This window comes from Nipponia nippon, unplaced genomic scaffold, assembly GCF_047370975.1.
Source record: "Nipponia nippon isolate SJK-2023a ecotype South Korea unplaced genomic scaffold, ASM4737097v1 scaffold_1, whole genome shotgun sequence".
In the NCBI taxonomy this organism is placed as follows: Eukaryota; Metazoa; Chordata; class Aves; order Pelecaniformes; family Threskiornithidae; genus Nipponia; species Nipponia nippon.
Genome location: NW_028262290.1, coordinates 88461560 through 88482820, shown reverse-complemented (window position 1 = coordinate 88482820; position 21261 = coordinate 88461560). Strand labels below are relative to the sequence as shown.

The following is a 21261-nucleotide window of genomic DNA, read 5'->3' as shown; positions in this document are numbered from 1 at the left end:
GATTATGAGCAGCTTCATCTACTACGTTTCAGCCGAGAATCTGGACTGTGTGATTTGCTACGCAAGCCACATATTAAGCTCTTCAAAAATGACTAGGTTCATTGAATGCAGGAGGTATTTTTGGAAATATAAAGATGTTCAGTTGCATAAATTTTTGTAGCTCCAGGATTTAAAGTAACAATAAAAAGAAGCTAATAGAATGTTGGTATCTTTTTAACTCCATTTTCATATGAATATATTGAAAGAATGACACATTGCCAGCATTTCCATGAAATGTTTCTGCTGGCACGTGGTAAGGTAACAGACATAGCATGCGTATTAGTCGACTTGTCAAAGGGCTCCTGTTCTACTTCAAGGAATTCTGAGGTGCAGCATCAGGAAGATCTATTTGACGATTCATCTAAATGATAATTTTGCAAACATATTCCATGTTTGAAATAAACCATAAACATCTTGCTATCTAAACTGAACTTTTGTACTGACCATTGTACTACAAACACTTTTAATTTTCTTTTCCAAAGTAATGAACATACATTCATAAGTATCACTGGCCAAGAACAATTTTGCAGCTGTTTCTATACAAGATATTGTCTACTAAGACAAACGTACAAGAGCAGAACTAAGGAAATTATTTTTCCTAGATATAAAAAGAAAATTTACTAGAGTGACAGAACAAAAGGCTATAGGATTTGTTACCTTTCTGCCAGCTGCTACATTAACAGAAATGAACTAGAGATTCCATGAAATATTGTCAGAAAGTAAAATTTAATTGGGTATTAAAAACTCAAGCAAATATTATTGTCTGGCATGTTTAACAGTCTCAAAGAACTGCGAGTACTACTTATATAACCAAAGAAAAATTGGGTAGAAGAACCGCAAAAAATGGTTGTTTTCTCATCTGACAACTTGCTCTTGATGAAATTAAAGGGCATTATATGTTTATTAAAGTTTTCAAAGTGGAAATGGTACAAGAAAGGGAAGATACTGGCTATTTTGAAGCAAAAGGAAAGAAAAAACCTAAGATTGCAGTAAGGTTATAAGCCTGGAAGATGGGGAAGGCAACTGAATACTAAACTGTGACAGAGAAAGAGGGGGAAATCAAACGCTTAAGATTGTCAGAAAGATTTAGGTGTGCTGTCCAAAAAGAGGCTGGAGACATCACTACTACAGCACCGTGCAAGCTCTGTGCCTTGTCACCACAGCTTCTTATAATTAAAGGGAACTTGGAGGATGATGGGTAGAGATGTTGACAAATTTTTCCCATCCATCCATTTCTTCGTAATCTGTCTGGGAAAAAAAATGATACAATATGACTTTTACTTAAGCTACACTCATCTCTGCCTACTTATGATGCTTCAAATGCATGTAAACTCTGTCAATGTGTACTGATCTCTGCGTAGTCAGAAAGCAGAAAGCTTAGTATCATTTATCTCCCACCAGCAAATATACAAATTAACCAAAGACTTGAGGTAGCATAGGCTATTACAGTGGTGTTCTTCGATTGCATTTGTGGATCAGTAAGAAAAATATAAGATGTTCTAAATTCTACAGTTCTTTCTTTTTACAGTCTGCAGAAAATTTACGAGAAATGGTAGAGAATAGCAAATACATAAACAAAACTAAAGAACACTCCACGTCAAATGTGGTTGGTTAGCAACTGAACTGTTTTTCTGGTCTGTTTATACTTTTCTGTGTCATATATATTTAGCAGATGTAACAATACTTGCTCAGTCCTAGAAACTTACAAGTGGCTTTCTCTGAATGAGGAAATAACTTTAGGGAAAGAATTTCTGCTTTTTAACATTAAAGTAAATCCAGCCATGGCATATATGAGAATTGGAAGCTACATCCATACAAGTAAATTAAATGTGCCTGGGACCATTCCTTACCATTAAGGACAATTGGCACAAAACACTAGGCACACAGGCCATTAGCTATCTCAGCATGGAAAACAGTTAGCTAGATACAAAGGGTCTGGTAAGGACAGTCACTCAGCCATGCCGACTCCAGAGCGGTGCCAGTTTGGAAGAGTGCTAGCCAGTCAGGCTGCAGCACTCCCAGGCACAGCTGTAGCAGCTTCCCAATGCACACAGCCCAGTTCCAGTGCTGGGATCTGTTTTATTTCCTAATGCAGGCAGGTGCAGAGTTCCTTTCCCTACCAGCACTCCATCTTCCAACTGTCATTAAGGGGGACAGAGTAAACACTTTTTCTTACTATGTATCTAATGCAGTGACTTGCACGGGGGCGTTGCTGATGATGGCATTCCATTGAATGGAAATCTGCCTTTCACCAAGTAAAATTTCCAGTGGAATCTGGCAGGTTTTTGTCAAGTGAACTGGATGATTTTAAGGCCTCCTAGAACTCGCAGTGCCAATCCTAAGATTACTAAACCCTTCTGTAGGACATGATCTTTCAAAGCACTTAAGCAGGGACATGAACTCCAGAAAAAAAGAGTATTCTTATTTTAATTTAAACAAGTGCCTTTTTGGATGAGGGCCTAGAAGGCATGTACATAGAAGGGCAGAGTGAGGCTTGCAGTGGGATTCTTAATTTAAACTTTCATTTGCAGGAGGAAATCACAATCTTAGCAAGCCTATAACGTGTGTTTTCCTACTAAGTTATAAATTATGCAGTATAGTAAAGGCTTGCTTCTGTTAGACAGGAAGTAACTGAATAAATAACTTAGATCTTTTTTTTAAGTTCTGAGCATTCATGTAGCATAAATTGTCTAATTATAATAACTTTTTTTACCCCCTTTGAAGTCATTGGTAAAATATTCTGGCAAGATTTGAAGGAGAAAAAACATAAGGCTTGAATTTTTCAGCAAAGAAGGCTCTTATTAATTTTCTCTCAGTACAATAATTGTAAAAATACAATTCTGTTTCATCTTTAATACAAGGTAGAGAAATGGAAAGTGAATTTTCTGCCTTAGCAAAGAGATTACTAATAATGACATTACTGTCTTCTTGCAAGTATCAATTTGCTGTTTAGTAATGTGCTAACACATTGTTTCAGACTTCTATGATGTACCATACCAGAAAGGAGCAAATATGATTGTCATTTGAATTTCTGCTGCAACTCATCATGTTATATTGCATGAAATGCAGGTGAAAAGCTTCACGTAGTCAGATGACATGACACTAACCATAACAGCATCTACCCAAATCTATTTGCCTTGAAAAATTCGTTAATTCCTATCTGATACCTAAAAGAATGATCTCTGTTTCAGTCTGTGAAGAATCTCTTCCCCTCCTGCCTTCCTCCAAAATCTTCCCAAATGCTATCGTGCTTCTCCTGCTAGATGTAGAAAGGTCTGTGAGGGGTGAAGATGCCATGTAAAGATAGCATACTCCCTTTCTCTTAGCCCTCTATTTTTAAGAGGAGCAAAGAGGCTGTAGTGGGCCTTTTGAGGTAAAATTACATGACAGGTCAAGGTCTCCAGTACATACCTGAGAGAACTGCATACCACAGGTTCTCCATCAGGGTCTGTGTGTCGCCTGTTCTGAATGCTGACTCTATGGGCAAGGGGAGGTCAGTGGGATGTGGAAGAAGCGTGTCAACGGAAACAATTCAGCTCCTTTAAATTCTCTTCACGCTCCCAGGTCACGGCTGAAAGAAGGTGTATATTAATAGAGTCACAGAGATATTCATTGGCACCTCTTCTCTAAGGCAGAAGCATCAGCTAGGACATTAATACTCTCCAGAGCCCAGGATGAGCCTGTGAGGCTAGGAAAGACATGATCTGAATGGAGAAAAGAAGCTCTTGGCTTCTGTGACAAGAAAAAGACATGTAGAGTAATGGGCACAAGAGGAAAAACATCATGTATAAGAAATATTTAGAAGCTTGCTGAATAGAAAAGTGTTCCTTTATATTGGGTCATAACAAGTAAAAAAAAAATACCACTTTTATGAATATCCTTTTCAAATTAGTCTTTACAAATGCCTTCAAAATTGTTTTCTTCACAACTATTTTAGCATTCATATATTATTCTCATTTTTTCTTGTTAGTTATCAGCCACATCAAATTCTTTTTGTTTCATGGCTCTTTCATTACTTTTCTGAGCCCAAACCATCAGATAGCAAAAAGTGCATCAGAGAAGACGCCTTTTGCTAGACTTCAGTTAGGCTTGAGTGCCACAAGCTACCCATTTTTTGCAACACTTTAAGTGCTGAAATCAAATAACCTAAAGTTTCCCTGAAACATCTCTCAGAAATAATTTGCTGTTTATAATGGAAAATGAGTCTCTGCATGTCTTCTGCAGTGCATTTCAGACTTTCCCAAACAATTCTTTTAGCAGGAGAAATTTAGCTACTTGACGGAATGACATTTCGATATCTTATACATTATAATTTTGCAAGGAGAGAATAAAAACGGGTTTAGAAATCATATTAGCACTATAACCATATGTGGATGTAAAAGAAAGGCCAATTTATTTTTAACCACATGCCTTTTTGACAGGAAAACAGCACAAGTTGTAACCTTTATGATCAGAAGTATCCCCATTAGGTTTGTAAAAAAGGAAGGGGTATACAGACATGATCCTCCTTACAAAAGTGACGATAATAAAATACTTTCTTTCTTATGACATACTAAGCAGTTGTTCTGGATTACAACAAAAACTGCTAGGACTGGAAAACATAGAACTTGTAGGAGTCAGGTTTGTCCACTTGTGGAAGACCTCCTACTACACATGTCATGACTTTCACCATTGTCTGTTCTATGTCATCTACATTAGTCCCCTTACAATATTAACAAGCTAGGATATTTATTATCTTTACTCTGACAGCAAAAACAGATTGGCCAGCTTCATCCCAATTCACATTTTACGCTGCATTGCCAATAAGTTTGGCTTCAGACTTTGGATGCAAGAGCTAGTCCCATAGAGGCTCAGAGATCTTTTTTACAGAAATACATGTTCTATTTTATTATCATTTTTTTCTGAAGTTCTACTGAAGAAAAAAAGCTGATCAGTACTGATCCCTTGAGATGTCACCATTTTTTCTACAATTCTAGTTTCACCCAGAACTAGATTTTTTCTGCTCTTATTATTAGCATACCAACATATTTTTATTTTCTTTATATAAATACATTTAGAGTCACAGGAATACATTGACTGCAGCTGCTGAATTTGCTGCGGTATGTGTTTCTGAATCAGAGAGCTGCAAGCCCTGAAACGTTCCAACATCTTCTACAAGCTGTCAAGTTCTTTAATAGCATCTATATTAAATATTTTGAGCTACTTCATTAAGCTGTTATGAAAAAAAAACAAAACCTGGCATCTTCTTTAAATAATGTAGCTGTTGTGTGAGAAAATGGGGCAGTTCTGGGAGGGGAAGTAGAGAAGGGCTGCACAATTAAATCTAACACCCCAAACCCTAAAATTGTTTAGATGAACAGAACGGAAGAAAAGTGAATGTGTAACAGACAGATGAAGAGGTGCACAACTTGGTTTAGGTTTAAAAATGCTAATTATATTAAAATAATCCTGTGTCAGTAAACCAGCTCCTGGCTTTAACAATACCCATGCAGTGAAAACAGATTTCTGAAAGCATAGCCTTATTAGTAAATGCAGACAGATGGCCCCTCTATTTACCATCATGTCTTCCACTGATTTCCCAAACAGCCTGAGGAAACTGCATTTACCAAGATCTCCTCAGATAGCTCTAGCAAGCAGGGCACTACCCATCAGTATCGGAAGCACAGTCCTCTCTTTCATATCATATTTTGAGCACATCCAGTAATCTGACCTGTCGCAGGCGCCAGCCAAGTGGAAATGACAGTGAATGACAGTAACAGACTAAATAAGATGGCTGCCAGGAGTGCAGAGAGACCCAGGGACCTCAATCAACTGAACCACAAATCCATTAAATGATTTAATTTTGTGTATCCAACTGTGGGGCAATGTTTACAGCAGGAGAGCGAAATATACACACAAAAAATAAAAGCATGTATAGGAATAAACAGTTTGCAAAATAAAAGTACTCTGAGGAGAAGTTAATCTTACATGCTTGATTATGGCTTTTTTTGGAAGATGCTACAAACTTTACGCTGTTCTATAATATGACCTTACATTTTAGAAAATGATTCAGAAATGAAATTGAATTTGACTGGTAATGCAGAAACGTAAAAAGCTACCATGTTCCATGAAAATAGGCTAGTCAACTTGATTTTTGTTTGAAGTCATTTTCCTATCACTTTCACTTTCTGGCTGGCACTGCAGTGGCTGAAATGCAGAAAGAACGTATTTTTACTTGAATTAATTCAAGCTGGTAAATGCCTAAATATGGGCTGTACTAGTAGGCATTGAATTAAAGGTCCAGGCTCAGCCTTGCATCTCAAATGAAACCTCAGAAACAAAACTGGTGTAAAAAAATATGGCACAATGTCATACATATGCTGTAAAACTTTATTTTTCTTTTCATCCTCTCTATCAAAGGCTAGTTTGCCTCATTCTGTACTAATTATTTCAAATGCAGTTAAATCTAGTTAAAAAAACCCTAATCCCAGGATATAGCTATACTGTGCTTTCTGAGCATCTCATGAAGAGGTAAGGTGAAGATCTATTGCCTCCCCCTTTGCTGTGTGAATAGCATGGTTTTGATACATGATGAACTTGGGCATTAACTCATGCCAAAGTAAGGTGTTAAGTATCAATGACGATTAGGCTCTATTCATTCAACCGCATAAACTGCTTGTAGCTGGAAAAATTGTTCATAAAACATACACAAAAATTAGAAAAGGTGGTTTACTTTTGGTTTTGTTTTTGTTTGTAATGTATCGTATCTGCTTAGGAAGCGAGATATTTTTCTTTAATTAGTAACAGCCAGATGCGCCTAGTTGAAAAGCAAGTCAGCATGGTACTCTTCTATAATTCTTCTGGTTATAAGAAAACCCAGATCAAATACAGCTGTATAGTGTGGCTGCAATGCAACTGATAGGACTCTATAGAGCACTCCAGACAACATTATATTTTAAGGCTGGAGACACTCATTAGATGAAGGTTGAACAAAGCTTCTGTAAAGCTACATAACTGTGTGATCACCCTGTATAACGTGCTTTTGCTAATAAGCAGTGCCTTCCTCCCAGTGTAGACTCATTATTATGTTAGAACATTGAATTTGCTCTTCTGAATAAAAAAGGTAGAGAATTTTGTCCAAGAATCCCTGCCTTTAGCCAAAACACTTGCAGGGAATGGATTTCTTTCTAGTAGTTTTTTCTTTTAAACTATTTCATTCTGTGAGAAGGTTTAAATTTGTAGCAAGCAGATCAAAAAAACCCAACCCCATAGGAAAAATACCATTTTGTTTAAAATTGGTCAAATTCCCAACTGTCAGCAAAAGGGTACTCAGTCAGGCTTTCTAACCTTTTGAAAGAAATTGCATGTCACTGTGATACGTCAAATGGCATTCTGTTCTGCATTTTCATAATATGCCACTAAGTCAAAGGATGCATTTCTAATGTTTTTTGAACGCAGGCCAAAACCAGCCTTCTGGGTAGACTGAACAGGGTTCAAGAATGTGTTGCATGAATATTAGTCTCTGTTCATTTAGAGGCTTGAGGTGAGCACCAGAATATGCTTCGAGAGGTTAAAATGCAAAATCAAATACACAGTTACTTGTAATTGATGAACATTTATTCGATCCTTTGTATGCAGCCATGGGCAGATATGCTGGTTACAAGCTTTTTCCTCAACTGTCTGCTGCAAGGCCAGTAATACTCAAAGGCAACTGAAGCTTGAAGAATTCTTACAGCACAGTGGGTGTATCACACAGTCCTGTACCATGAAATAGGACATGAAGACAGGAAGCATCCTGGGTTTTAACTCAATCCTTGGCATGACCTCTTGTGCAAATACGAGCAAAAGAACATAGGAGGATAAAGGGATTTTTTTTTCCGCATGTATTCTAGTTGTCCAATATAGCTGAATATACTGCCTCATACATCTTTTTAATTTATCTGAGTACATGCAGGTACACACATTCAGATATTCAATTATTTTATCCCCACTGAAAGCTTTGCACTAGTCTAAAGGAAAGCTTTGCATTGTTTTTTAAAAAAAAGAAGGAAAAAAATTCTACCAAGATAAACAGATTTTTTTCAAAAGAATCATATGCTACTCGTTTCCCAAAGAAAATATGGAAATCTTAATTATGAAGGCTAATTCAACTAGACCAAATAAAACTGCTCAGTCTTAGAGCAAAAGAACTACAACTACTGCTTGTTTCTAGTATGTTGCAAATACTGCCCTATCTCAACAAGCAACGTGGAGTGTATCGTTAGATGCAGAACTACTTCTGTTCATGGATTTTTCTTTTTCAAGACCAGATTTGGCTGTGTGTATTTTCTTTTTTGTGGAACTATAAATTAAGCCCTCAGAATGACCATTTAGACTTTGATGCATACTAATCAATATAAACATGTCATTTTATAATTAATTCTGAACTAATTAACAGTAATTAGGTGTGTCTGTCAAAAATATCAGCAGTCATTTGGAGTATAGTACTTGTCAGTCAAATATATTTTAAATAAATTTTTATGGCATTTCTGGCTCCAATTAACAGAACATCAGAATCTTGCTACAATTTTCATGGATGTTTTTCTAAAATATGTGAGGAAGGGACTATATACTTATTTATGGAAGAGTATTGCCAACTGTATTGCTAATATTAGAGTGGCTTGAATCAAGAAAAGTGCATTATCCTCACATAGCTAAATCATAAAGAGCTGAACTAGAACTATAATAGCCAGCGAGGGAAATAGACATATATAAACTACTTTATTAAAGCCTAAACCAGAATTAGAAAATATAATTTTGTTTTCCCTTTTTTTTTATATAACTTTTATGACACTATTGATTCTATGGCTCATAAATCATTGCCTAATAGTATCTTCAAATTAGAGTTTTTGTAGATGACTTTAAATTTTACGTCCAATGTGGGTGATGGAGTTGTACCTGGGTTAGGCTTCAAAGGATATTTTTCCAACCTCTGAATGTTTATATCTATCTATCTATCTATCTATCTATTTATCTATCTATCTATCTATCTATCTCAATATATATCAGGCTGAGAATTTGATCTTTTCCATGTTGTGGTTAGAGATGAAGCTTCATTACAATTATGAACAAATGAGAAATACAGCAATGAATGACTAAGCATGTACAGTTATTCTAGATTTATACCAGCTACACTATGCCTGTGTAGACAGATGTTGTTAGCTAATATTCTGACTACACATCTAAAAATAAAGCACCTCTTCAACAAATAAGTAAGTACAATCAACTTTCTTCAGAGACAGAAATTCTACAAACGTGAATCCTTTTCCAAGGAGCGGCAGCACAGCTATGGGGCAGGAGGGCACAGAAACTTCCTTTCTAATGATGTGGACTGACTCAATGAGAGTCACCTACCATTCCCTTCCATCTCTGTTTGTCAAAAAGATGCTGTGAAGGAAGAAAAGAGCTTAGAAAGTGATTCCTGTGTCTGGAATCCATGCTCTAAAAAGGACAGGGATGGAATGGGTTGAAGATGGGTCAAATTTAAGGTAAAAACATTGCTGCTTTATGGACTTGATAGGAAATTTTGCATGGAACTACACTGCTAAGAACAGCTAAGGGGAGAGCTGGTAAAATCAAAACAAGAAATACATCCCAAGAGAGCTCAAGCCTCTTGCCATATTGGGCTTTTTGAAGGTGAACCTGTGGCCGCCTTTATAGGTAAGAGCACATTTTATGCTCCAGAACAAGCAAATGAGCGAGAGTGCACTTTTTTCTGGATGTCTCCTTTCCCACACTCTTTTCAGAATTTTTTATGAGAGGAGAATGATCTGATTTCTGACCAATCAGTCATTAATGATCATTAGGTAATTAGACAAATCAGGAAGGAAATCCCCTTTCAGAGAAGAAAAAACAGTGACTTAGCAGGTAAACAGATTTGCAATGCTTCTTCCTAAGATCATACAACGTGGTATTAAGCTGTCAAAGCTGAATTATGGGGTTTTGTTTGGTTTATATTCTCTTTTCCTGCAAAAAAGTGTATCTCCTGGGTTATGGTTCTGTCTCTGAGGAGTCTACAACACTCTAGAGATTTAGATGGAGTTAAATGCTTTGTTGCTAGGTTTATCAGAAACCACAAAAGCAAAACAACATACCATCCTCTAATTTCAACACTGACGTGAAATGTCAGTTCTTCTCTTCAGGGATTTGGTATCAGAAATATGTCCATAAAAATGTGAAATCAGATCTTGAAGGCTGAACATGACCTTGGAATATAATTGGAAAAAGTTGTACAGATTCCAGGTGAAAGGTATTTCCAGGAGTAAAAAAATACACTTTTGTTGAAACCTTTAAGTATTTTTTCTACAGCATATTCATGCTAAGACTAACTCTTTAAAAGCACATTCTTGAACCCCTTCCTCATTCTTTTTCCATGTTTTGAATGCAAGCTTTGTTTAAATATTAAGACAAATTAAAAGAAGTGGCTTAGAAAAAAATAACAAAAAAAGTTTCTCATAGCATACAGCTATCCAGAAAAAAAGGAAAAAAAAATGTGTCAACAAGGTTTGTGTTTTTTTTTCAAACACACCTCATGAACTTATTTGAAAAGCAGTAATAATTCCTTAGAAAATAGGCCAGTACAACAACGTGAACAAAAAAGAGACCAGGATACGTACGGGTTATCATAATGTGTCAGGTTTTCACACATTTCTTCCATACAAAATACCTGGTTTTCTGAGCTTGCAAATGACAATATCTTGGGCCTTTAACTTGCATTTACTTAGCACACAGTTCTGATAGTTTAAGATGGCACTACATAAACTGTTTGTTATTATTTTTCTCCCTTTCCTGTGTCTTTATGTTGATAAAAATGGTGAAATGAAACACATGCTCACAGCACTGTGTGAAGTAGAGAGGCTCATCTTAAGCTACCCATCTCCTCGGCCAACAAAGAGAGAAGCATGAATTGACACTGCTTTCCAGGAACACCAATCTACAGTACAGAGTATTTTCCTAGTGTATTGTCTGGCTCTTGCTCCATTTCCTGCTATTTATTAATAAAAATTCTACATCTTCAAACTAGAAATTATAATACAATAAGCTAATATAGTGCCTGCAATTTTTTAATAAAACAACTGAATGTCTAAACAATTGCTTCTAGATGTAATTAAGAGGTTAGATACGTATCCCATCTGCATAGCATCAATGTTGCTGTGGTGTTAATAGCTGGTCTGAAGCTTAGTCACTGCTTCTCATGGTTTTTGTTTCATTAAAACTTGAGTATCATTATACATTGATGCACTGGGATGTTTGATTTAAAACCAGTCCAGTCCTAGTTCACTTGGAAAACCTGCTTTTCTCACTTAGGCTCTTATCTGGGAGAAGAGCTTGGATGAATATATGCTTCGAAGTGTGCGGAGCGGACCCACTGCTATATTGCTGAACTCACACTGATTTTCTTCTTTCATTCTTCTTAGCCCTATGCTGGAGACTACACAAAGGAGAAGAAACATTACTAATGAAGGGACCTCTGCAGACTGTTAACTGACATGACCAATGAGCGAAAAAATGAATGGTGTGCAGGAAACAGTAACTAATGGCAGCTAAGCATGTCTCCTCACTCAGGTGATGCTGTGTCAGGGATAGATGAGCTGGCTACTGGAGAGAGGGCACAAACCCACAGTGTGGTGCAGTGTGGAGGCAGGACTCTAAGGAATGAGGTTAAGGCTGGGTTAATTGCGCCTGCCTGTGAGGACTAGCAAGTGTGGGTAGAGCGGGAGCCTAATATGGCTGTAATGCTTTCAGCTCAGGAGCTAACAGCTAAAGCTAAGTCAAGGTATCGCTCCACACTGCTGCGTTCACAGTGTCGCCATATTCTCACAGTGTCAACCTGCTTTTTCTGACAAGAAGCTTTTAAACTCAAAACCAAATGTCTGAGTTGCAGATCCTTCCTTATGGATGAGAATGATAGGGACAGCATGAGAACCTTTTTCCCCCCTCCCACTCTCATCTCTATACTTCTGCTATTTTCCTATTGTGTAATTACATACTGTGTAAGGACATTATTCTGAACAGGCAATGAGTCATTATTTCCCATTAAACATATCTAGGGAAGTAGAGATAGTGTTTGTACTTTCCATAATGATCATGTCAGACCAAAGGTCTACATCTGGATCAAGACACAGATTGGTATTCTGTGTAGTTATATCCTGCTTAGATCTTACTGAGATCATTTAAATATGGAGCCAAAACAACAACTTTCCTAACTCCTCCTTCCCCCAGAGAAGATATGGATTCTAGAGGGAACTAAAGCGTTTTTGGTTTGCTCTTGCTTCTGAATACTTTGCCTCTGACACCAAAGTACTTAATGTGAAAAGGGGTAAAGAGCAGGTGATCTTTGGTACAATACAGAATCTGCTGTTAGGATGCCTTTTCACGGTTGTGATTCCCATTTTCTTTATTACATATTATATTCTAACAGGTTTATCTTCAATGTATGGAACATTTTGGTTAAGTGCATGGTAAATTGCCAAGGAAGTCTCTAACTTCCTTTGAACTCTTTCTGGAGCCAAATGTTTACGCTTAGTTATAAATTGCTACCCTTTTCTTTCCATTTGAAATTCTCTAACTATTCTAATTAGGCTTCCCCAAAGGTCAGAGAACATTAACAATCAGGGCACAGTCTGGCTTTTTGAAGTGCTTGGAAATCTACTGTTAGTGCTATTCGAGGAAACATAAGAGAAACCCAGCTGCCCTGGCTAGCACAGAATAATTAATAATAATAGCTATGTAGTGATGACAGATCCAGGTTAATTGCATACTAATTAAAGGCTACAGTAAAGCAAATGACTGTTTGCATTTGAAATAATGGCTCGTGGCCACATTAACTCACAGAAATGTACTGTATCCTCTTGGCAAGATCTCAAATGGGAATGAAATTCATTTGAGACATGTACACATGATCTAGTCTGAGAAGTCAAGAGCTTTGAGAAGCTATCTGCAGTGAGACAGTGACAGTCGTTAATGAAGAAGAGTTTGATATGAGCTGAAGTGAAGTTCTGAAAGAGTGAATGGAGAGAGTGACTAGCAGAGCTGGGAGTCAATCAAAAGATAATTAACAGACACTGCAAAGTATGAGGAACTATTCAGCATGCAGAATCAGATCTTTAGTTAGGGACAAACATGGAAGGAGCCAGGAGAGGAGTCCCTCAGTTAGCTACTCCCGGATGCTTAGAAATAAAATTAAGGAGCTTGCCAGTTGAACGATGACTGGCTGAAAACAGAGTGCTGGCCAGGTAAGAACTATATTAGAACTCGGTGCTGTTCAGAAAACTAGTTTGAGGCTCTACCTGAGGGGTTTTTTAGTGTGCTGTGAGAAAGTGAACGGGATAACAGGCTATTTCTGGGGAGGAAGAACATCTGACACATTGAATAATCAAAAGCTAAACTGAACACTCTGAAGAACTTCTCATGTTAGTAAAGACGTCCAGAAAGACAACTTGCAGTCAGGCACTACTAAGTACATAGGCTAATCGCAGGTTGCCATCCTGGATTTCTCCTGTGTCTGATTCTTATTAGACTTTGGCCACATCCAAACTAGAGGCATTCTTTTGATAAGAGAGCACAAAGGAATATAGGAACTGAGAAAAAAGAAGAAAGAAATGGGTTTGTATCTAGTGGTTAGATTCAAGTATAGCTGAAATTCAAAGGGTTTGGAATTATATATGGTTCTATTTACAGAAGAATTCAATAGAGAAATATGAAATTTGAAATAAAATAACAAAAGCAGTGACATGAAATAGTGACCTAATTAAAAAAAAAAAACAAAAAACTGTTATAATGATACTTACTTGTGTTCAGTTTCAGTCTACAGGTTCTATTGACATGCCTCAAGGACCAAACCTCTCCCCCAGAACCTTGCTAGAATGCATAGCCATGTAGTCCTTGCATTGTAGTTAAAGTAGGACTGAGTCATCCCTCTAAAACAGTAAAGGATTTCAGAGAGGATTTGCCCTGGAACGCCTCATCCTGGAAAAGATATCAGTATCCCTTCATTGTGAATACAGATGGAATGAGAGGGAATTGACTGTAAACAAGTTCTCACCCTAAAATTCTAACTTGGTTTCCTTTGTACATGACTGCAACTCTTAGAGCAGATCATACCTATGTGGGGTTTTTAACAGTAAAAAAACCCCTGTATACTGGATATTTCCTTATGTGCATTTTAGTGTTTCATTATTTGATTGAATTAAGAAAATAATAAATAAAACTTTAAAATTATTCTGTGCTACACTGGAATACGCAAAGTAATATCCAACTGATTAAGAAGTTGTGAATATTCTAATTAATACATCCTGCAGCAAAAAAACTTTGTAGCTAGCTTTCAGAATTTCTTCTGATTGAGCAAAATACTTAATCCAAATTAAGTTTTGCGAGGATGCTCTGTTAATCTTGTTTTTATAGTCCAAACTAATGTAAACTTTAAATACAAATGTCTTTGTTTATACTTGGTAATAAAGAAATAACCAAATTAGAGCCATTAGTTTCAGAAGATCTGATCATATAAAATTGTTTAGTCAAAAATAGCCTTTAAAAGGGTCTTTTTTAGCCAGAAAAATAAACTATACTACCTTATCAAGGGGCTAGACCTGCAGCTGATGTTAGTTGGCATTGTAAATGGACTTCAGCAGTGTAATGGTAATCAATGTCAGTTGAAGAGTTGGTCCAAACTGATAAGCAAAATATTAAATACATCATGTGTCTTATATAGGTATGCTGTTTTGCCTGTAAAACTCTACAGCACCAACTGCAGCTTTTTCCACTGTTTTATTATGGTCTCCTTTTTTTTCCAAGATAAAAAGAAGTGACTCAAGAATTCTTGCTCTTGCAGTCAAGCTGCTGAGAATGTGTTTTAGAATCATTAATAACAAGATACTCAGTTCTTTTAGCAGCTTAAGTGAACTCAAACTATGGAGTCAGAATTTAAAAAAAAAGAAAGATGACTTCATGCACTTTGAAATCAATGTGCAAATCTGAGAAACCTTGAATAGGCAGAAGCAGCTAATGGGGCTGAAACTTTGCAGGACCTGAGCTAGATAAATGACCTGCAGCCTACAAAGCCACCCGTTTTCTAATATACACAGTGACAAAAGATTAGGATGTAAGTGCCAAGCTTATTTAAGCAGAAGGAAAAAGTATAGTTTTGCTGTTCAAGGCATTTGAGGTATATTTTTTTCTGAGGAATAAGCTGTTCACAAAAAGAGAAAAGAAAAAAAATGCTGAGAGAAACCTGAAACCCACTGAGGCAAATGATGAAGGGTAATCAGTTACTGCCAATATTAAGAAACTGCTTTTACAGGACAGGAATTTAAATAGATCACATCTGAAAGACACAAAGGGAAATACTACCAGAGAACTATTTAATTATTTAATTAAGGGTAAAACAACAACAATATCCATCTACCCCCCAAATTTTAGAACCATTAGAGAGGCATACTAAAAGCAATGATTCACAAGTCTGGAGACATGCACTGTACCTTCTCCTCCCTCCCTCCTCTACCAGAGAAAAATACTTACAGTGCCAGAACCTCAAAAATGCTTTAAAGGGTGAGTTTAACAACACAGTTTTAATTTTGGCTATGTAAGTAATAAACAGAGCACTAACCAACAGATATAAGCCCAGAAGAACTATTTATACAGAAATTGGTGCTGTAGTGTGAATAAACAAGTCCTACTCACGCATTACTACCTTAATGAGTGAGATGGGAAAAGTAGAAGGGCCAACTATTCTGACAGACAGAGGAAACACCATGTTAAGTGTAGGGACAATGACAAATCTAAATTTCTACCTGAAACTAATAGTGAGTCTGAAATCCTTAGAATCTTTAAATTGTGGGGGGGGATATGATAAATTAATGACAGTTGGTGCCGTGAAAGAACATTTTACAGCAAATGAGATAAAAAAAGGGATATCCAGCTGTTCCTGAAGACATAAAAAACCTGCCAAGGCATTGTAAAAGCAAGCTATCAGCAGAAAATCATGCCAGGAGTATAAACACTGCTGTTAACTATGATGCTTGACATGTGGAATATGAGGCAGTTTAATAAACTGACTAATAAATTTACTGATGACCAGTGAAAATAGTTTCCTCAATAAGTATAGTAGAAAAGAGAAACATCGGTCAAAATGCATGTTAGCCCAGAAGAAAAGTAATAGAACAGTAGTTTTGAAATAGTACAGCATCGATACTCCAGGATAGCGTTACTTGGACAGTCTTAGCTCTAAGTTCATGCAGTGTATTAGACACTTTCTCAAGATACTTGCCAATTGGACTGCAGTAAGTAACTGCAGGTAAATTCTTTCACTTCACTGCTCCTCACTAGAGTTTTCAAAGGCTGCTCCTCAGTGTATCACCTGCACAAGGAATGTCAGGAAAAAAAAGCTGCAAGCATATTAAAAGAGCTAATAGGATACAAAGTCACTAGTAGTAGATAACATGAGGGCCACGTAAAAATTCACTTCAGAGAACGTGACAGCAAATTGAGAGCTCTCCAGGAGAAATCACTACCTATTAGTGATCTAGCAATCACCTTTTGAAAGTACTCACATAAGTGGCACTTTAACCTGCAAAACAGAATTACACCACACCAGGACCACCTTCACCAGATACACCATTTGTAATGAGATGCTTTTACTGGACTTAATCAGAGGGATTTTTTAGAAAGTAAGGGGTTGTCCCTAAAAGTATGACTGTTTGCATTGGCTTCAGTCTATCAGAGTACCTAAGAAATATGCGCAAACCTTAAGAGAACACCAAGACCCACCAGGATATTTAAGATATTTACCCCAGTTCACTGAACTAACAAAACATGCCTGTGAAACCCCAGACTATACCTCAACTAAAATTAATGAACTGCTGTGTGGGCTTCACTGCAGCTGTTAACAATACTGAGCCTTCTCTTAGGACCTTCTGTTGGACCTGTGTAAAACCTGGGTGCCTGATGCTGCTTTGAATCAGCAGAACAAACCAGACCACAGAAATTACATGAGGTAATGTAAGAAACTACTGAGATAAAAAACACTTTTGCACTGCTCCTACTAGTACAGCCCAATGCACAGTAGAAATACAATTGTTAATGCTTGTACAATAGATAAAAGTAACTATAATTCTGCTCAAAAATTTTCTTTAAACCTGCAATAAAGGGTTTAATGTACTTCCAGCACAGCATGTCAGGCTCCTGCTTTGTTATGCTTTTTGAAAGAAAGGTTTAGGTTAACAGTTTCCTCTCTCACACCTGGCATATTGTGATTACCACTGCAGAATTTGAAGATTTCCATCAAATGGTGGCAAGTCTGACGTTTATGAGTCATACTGGATTACCTGGTTATATTTACCTCTACCTGCAAAACTGACGCTGAGCGTTTGTGAATCTAATCTGAAATGGTGCTTAATGTTAGAGAGGAGTTACTCCTGAGTTTTGCAGAACAAAAAAGCCTCTTTTAATAGAAAACATGCTATTGGCTAGATTTTACACACTAGATTTTGAACCTGATACAGAGTTTAAGGAAACATTGTCATTTGATTTCCATTTGGTTACTCTGATTTAGTTTCTGTGGTGGGTTGGCCTTGGCTGGCTGCCAGACACCCAACCAGCTGCTCTCTCACTCCCCCTCCTCAAAGGAAAGGGGCAGAAAATAAGATGAAAAGGTCATGGGTAGAGATAAAGACAGGGAGATCACTTATCAGTTACCATCACTTACAAAACAGATCTGGCTTGGGGAAACATTAATTTATTGCCAATTAAAATTGAGTTGGGTGGTGAAAGACAAAGACAAAACCTAAATCACCTTCCCCCCATTCCCCCTTTTCCCAGGCTCAACTTCATTCCTTCATCCCCGACTCCTCTGCCTCCTCTTCTCTAAGCAGCGCAGGGGAACGGGGGGCTGCGGTCAGCCCGTAGCAGCTCCTCCCTGCCGCTCCTTCCTCCCCACACTTTCCCCTGCCCCAGCCCGGGGCCTGCCCAGGGGCTGCAGGGAAACACCTGCCCCAGCGGGGTCCCTCCCGGGGCCGCAGGGGAATCTCTGCCGGGGCGCCTGGAGCCCCTCCTCCCCTCCTCCCGCTCCCCCCTCGGGGCTCGCAGGGCTGTTTCTCACCCTGCTGCCCTCAGCCCCGGCTGCCGGGCAGCGTTTCGCCCTTCCTCACCCAGGCTTTCCCCGAGGCGCCCGCCCGTGGCTGAGGGGCTCAGCTGGGCCCTGCGCTGGGGCCGCTGGAGCCGGCTGGAACCGGCTGGGTCCGGCGCGGGGCAGCCCCGGCCGCTCCTCACAGCGGGCCGCCTGTGCAGCCCCCGCTGCTGCTGCTGCCGCTAACGCAGCTGCCCGGTACAGATTTACATCTGTTTTCTGTTCTCTATTCAATTCATAGATTGAAAAGTCGTCTCAGGTACATGGCTTCACAGAGGTATTTACTAGCTACTGTTTTCTACTGTCTGTTTAAGAAAGACATTTTCTTTGAACCAGTACCTAAGGATCAGCTCAGCACTACAGGCCAGCAGTCTTCTTGAATGGATGATGACATTAGGTACAGATCTTCTTTCTCAGCCTGTCCCCTCCTTAGCCTCCTGAATATAAATAGGAAATTTTTAATCTCCTGTGAATTTGAAAACCAGCTGGATCAAGTTACTGTATAATAAAAGCTATGCTGAAGATGTGGTGTCTGATGGTAAGTAGCATTAGCTTTATGCATACTTGTTTTTGGCTGGGCAAGTAATGGTTAGAGTTATCACGATACAAATATTTCTCTTCATGTAAAATGCTCAGTAAGAAAGAATGTATGCCTCCAAAATGTCATAACATTTTCATTGTCATCCATAATTTTTACAACATATACTTAGAGAACTACTTTTATATACTTTCCTGGTAAAGAATGTGGCCTACTCCTAGCTCAAGATATTGCTAGATATAGCCAACTTAAACCTTGTTAGCAACAAGAACAACAATAAAGAGGTGGGGGGAAGACACCACAAAAAAATAAGACAGTAAAAACCAATATTAGGCTTTCTGACATACAAGCACTACGTAACCAAAAGTGACTTTTGTAAAGCTCTCACAAGGTGGAGGCAGGATTTTTTTCTAAGTAAAGCATTTTTCTGAATAAAGCATCACAAGATGCAGTCAGACTTTCCAATCAAACACAAACCTCCACAGTTACGCCTGACTATTAATTACAAACATAAATAACAACATAGCCACATTTACAGATTATTTCATACTACTGACAAAATATTGCACCAATAAAATACACTTCTGGGCAAACTGACCACTAAAGAAGGTGATGGAGATCAATTAGTATTCTTTGTTCTTAGGACAGAAGTATTTCACGGTTTGGAAATAACCTGCTGAGAACTCAAGCTAACTCATCTTCCTGTTCCATACAATCATGGTTTAAGGCTGCAGTTTTCTTTCAAACCACTATGTTTAATATTAACAGTCTTGAGTACTGTGTAGTACCTGCATTTTTATTCTGTGCACAGTAATGCAAAATAGCATTTATTTTAGGACAGGATGACTGCAAAGAAATACACATTCTTAAATAACAGTGTATAGACAGGTTAGTTTTTAAAGTGTTTTTTTCATACACCCTTGGGGTACTGGAACGTATGGGTACAAACTCTGTTCTAGTCTACATCTCTGGATGCATAGCTCCAACCCCCGTTAATGGCGCGCTCTGAACCATTTCATAATCTGTTTCTTAGCTTCTTGAAGCAGAACAAATAGATATGATTTTCTGCCAAAGTAAATATCTCCAATATATTTTCCTAAGAATTTGTGCCAACTACTCAGGAACTCAGAATCAGGGTAGCAAGTACAGCTCTGACAAAACTTCAGTCGCTTTGAATATCCATTTGTTCCCTGCAACTCACAGAATATGCTAAAACACTCTACAAAATTTCCATATTTTTTAGGTCTGACTGACATCTCTTTCATCACTCTGACAATTTTGAGTCATCAAAAGTTGCAAGGTGTTTCTTGGTCATCTGTCCCTTGCCAAAGAAATGCCGGTCAATCGTAAGTGAATCTTTTATTTCTTCTCTGCACTTACCACTGTTGCCCTCTAAACTGTGTCTTGCAGCATGATGAAGGGTGCACTGCTGCTCCAGATACCCAGTTCCTGTATTTTTATTTGTCCTGGTTCTAGCTGGGATAGAGTTAGTTTTCCTCCCTAGTAGCTGGTATAGTGCTGTGTTTTGGATTTAGCATGAGAATAATGTTGATAACACACTGATGTTTTTGTTGTTGCTAAGAAGCACTTATACTAAGTCAAGGACTTTTCAGCTTCCCATGCTTTGCCATCGAGGAGGTGCACAAGAAGCTGGAAAGGGAGCACAGCCAAGACAGCTGACCCAAACTGGCCAAAGGGATATTCCGTACCATATGACGTCATGCTCAGTATATAAACGGGGGGGGAGTTGGCCAGGGACAGCAATTGCTGTTTGGGGACTTGGCAGGTTCTGAGTGGTTGCATCACTTGCTTTTCATGGGTTTTGTTTCTCTTTTTGTTGTTTTCCTTTTCATTGTAATTTTTTATTATAATATTTTATTTCAATCATTAAACTGTTCTTATCTCAACCCACAAGCTTTCTCACTTTTACCCTTCCGATTCTCTTCCCCACTCCACCGGGGGTGAGGGTGAGCAAGCGGCTGTGTGGTGCTTAGTTGCTGGCTGGGGTTAAACCACGACAGTCCTTTTTGGTGGCCAGTGTGAGATCTAACCAGAGTATGTTAAAATAAATTTGTTATAAGCATTCATTATATTAGTTTAATAGTCGCTGGTCACAATGTTGTTTTATTTGTCTGCATGGTTGTATTATGTAAATACTTACTTGCGGTATGTATTCCCTGTGGTGCTGTTTATCACTTCTGGGAGATGGATCAGGATTATAATTTTGGTGTACTGTGTAACATCGGCTTATGATATGATAATGTAACTGGTCAAGAGATTAATCTGGTATTTGTACTTGGTATTGCTGTCATCTCCATACCTTGGGCACCATCTCTCAGAAATTATTAATAATCACACTCTTCACCTTTTCTCCTTGGAGAACCAATCTATGGGGAAGACAGCGAGGGATGCTTTCCCTCCCTCTTTCACCTTCCCTTTCTCCTTCAGGCTAGTTACATCAGCTCTCGAGAATTTTGAATGTCCTTGGGATGTTCAAGCCAGCATGTTCCTGTTGCTGTGTCTCCTGAATGTGTTTCAGGTCTTC

General features: G+C 38.1%; 2 long non-coding RNA genes across 3 annotated transcripts in view; one reads left to right on the top strand and one right to left on the bottom strand.

The window, feature by feature from the left end:
* Positions 1-1037: 1037 nt before the first annotated feature.
* Positions 1038-20149, bottom strand: LOC148057456 (uncharacterized). Its single transcript, XR_015699836.1, has 3 exons — positions 20097-20149; positions 3451-3610; positions 1038-1287 (listed from the first exon to the last, which is right to left on the bottom strand). It is a non-coding gene; the product is annotated as an uncharacterized LOC148057456 (long non-coding RNA).
* The window catches only part of LOC148057455 (uncharacterized), a 142705-nt gene continuing 139788 nt past the window's right edge, over positions 18345-21261 (top strand). For both annotated transcript variants that reach the window (XR_015699829.1, XR_015699835.1), the window contains exons 1-2: positions 18345-18716; positions 19960-20062. This is a non-coding gene — a long non-coding RNA (uncharacterized LOC148057455). The remainder of the gene's footprint in view (positions 18717-19959; positions 20063-21261) is intronic.